Below are 2,322 nucleotides of genomic sequence, written 5' to 3' on the forward strand. Positions count from 1 at the left end.
CTAGCAGATGACGGTCGCGCGTGAACACTCACACACCGCTAGAGTACACTCACACACCGCTAGACCACGTATACGTACGCGAGAATTGCTAGGATCAGGGAAATGGGTTCTGATTTCTCGATAATGCAAAGACGGGGGTTTTTATTAGTCAAAATCGCTAGATAAAAGATCAATCTAGCGCGCTGTTTGCTTCAAAAGTCGTTCTTTTACGTTTCCGAGCAATGATTTTGCAATATTCGGCTGCATGTTGCCCGTCAGATGGCGCTACAGTCACGCCGGCGTACTAGCCTCTCCGACGGGCAACATGCAGCCGAATATTGCAAAATCATTGCTCGGAAACGTAAAAGAACGACTTTTGAAGCAAACAGCGCGCTAGATTGATCTTTTATCTAGCGATTTTGACTAATAAAAACCCCCGTCTTTGCATTATCGAGAAATCAGAACCCATTTCCCTGATCCTAGCAATTCTCGCGTACGTATACGTGGTCTAGCGGTGTGTGAACCCAAGTAGCCACGTACCTCCATAAAACGTACGATTCAGGGTCAGTTCACGTCCAAACGTCCTGCGTCCATTCAGTACTTCCCATGGACGTACCTAGGAATTAAATTTTGGACCCTTTATGAATGGCAGTTTCTTAGGTCTTACCAACGGTCCCTAGGCCGAACCCAGCGGGACCAAAACTAGTAACTTCAACAGCGCCACTCGAGGTGAACTACGAAGACAGAGAGCAGATTTGTTTCTCGCAGGAAAGACACTGACAGAGAATATGAAACAGCTTGATTTTTTCGATCTCGAACACCCCGCAGCAGTGCTTCGATTGAGCCAACCTTTTTGATACGATGGATGGCCGCTAGAGGCGCTGCGCGGAAAAACAGTAACGTATCTACTATTGGGTAGATGAAATGGGGTTCCCTGAGCACCCCGCAGAATTTTAAAAAATTTATATGATTTGATTCTGAAAAATGAATGTATAACAAGTGTATTTGTGTATATTTTGTAACTCGTAGGACACGTCCTGGAGTCTTTTTGTCCGGTAAGATTATTTCGATACATTCCCGCCAATATAACTGCCTCAGGGCTCTGGCCGCTCTGCTACCCAATAGTAGATACGTTACTGTTTTTCCGCGCAGCGCCTCTAGCGGCCATCCATCGTATCAAAAAGGTTGGCTCAATCGAAGCACTGCTGCGGGGTGTTCGAGGTACCCCATCTGACGCCATCTCATCAACTACTGAAGCTGAAATCGCCGCCATTGCGCGATCAAAAAATGAAGGTACTATTCAGTACTATTTACACGGCGCGCAGAATATCGACAAAGTAGACGATGAATCCTGGAAATCCAAGATGAGGAGTGTCCTCGTCTGTAACGAGTTGTGACCATACGCAAGCGGCCATACGCATAGCTGTACATCTCGTTCTCTTACTGTAATTAGTATATCTTTTATCATAAAAACATATTTTATTTGCAGTCACTGCCAACAGCCAGGAATTGCTGCCCTCCCCGAAGAGATGCAGAGTATATAAAACACCGCAGCAGGAAGAGGAGCAAAGAAGTTGCAGCAAGATTGGTACGTAGATACAAAAAAGAATTGCTCTACATATTGAACATTAATTTATTACATTCATAGCTGTACATCTCATTCCCTTACTGTAATCAGTATATCTTTTTCCTTAAAAATATATTTTATTTCTAGTTACTGCTACCAGTCAGGAATTGACGCCTTCTACCCCACAACAAACAGAGTGCATGAAAGAAGACAGCAAACGGAAGAGGAGCCAAGAAGATCCTGCCCGATTGGTATGTAAATACAAAAGCAAGCATCTTACGATATAGAACATCAAATGTTACATTCATATAGCTGTACATCTCGTCCTCTTACTGTAATTAGTATATCTTTTATCATAAAAACATATTTTATTTGCAGTCACTGCCAACAGCCAGGAATTGCTGCCCTCCCCGAAGAGATGCAGAGTATATAAAACACCGCAGCAGGAAGAGGAGCAAAGAAGTTGCAGCAAGATTGGTACGTAGATACAAAAAAGAATCACTCTACATATTGAACATTAATTTATTACATTCATAGCTGTACATCTCATCCTATTACTGTAATTAGTATATCTTTTATCATAAAAACATATTTAATTTCTAGTTACTGCCTCCAGCGGGGATTTGCTGACTCTAAACAGACCCAGAGAGTTTGAAAGAAGACAGCAGGAAGCGGAGCCAAGAAGTTGCAGCAGTCAGAAATAAGAAGCAAATGTAGTTAAAATCTTGTTATGTTCGTAAATGTCCGTATAATCTTGTAAAATCTTGTTTGTTACA

The 2,322-nt window shown here is 42.5% G+C and overlaps 1 long non-coding RNA gene across 1 annotated transcript; it reads left to right on the plus strand.

Moving 5' to 3' along the window:
* Positions 1 to 1,726: 1,726 nt before the first annotated feature.
* LOC143208324 (uncharacterized) lies at positions 1,727 to 2,322 on the plus strand. Its single transcript, XR_013008885.1, has 3 exons — positions 1,727 to 1,797; positions 1,925 to 2,023; positions 2,150 to 2,322. It is a non-coding gene; the product is annotated as an uncharacterized LOC143208324 (long non-coding RNA).

The sequence above is a fragment of the Lasioglossum baleicum genome, chromosome 4 (assembly GCF_051020765.1).
Source record: "Lasioglossum baleicum chromosome 4, iyLasBale1, whole genome shotgun sequence".
Lineage (NCBI taxonomy): Eukaryota > Metazoa > Arthropoda > Insecta > Hymenoptera > Halictidae > Lasioglossum > Lasioglossum baleicum.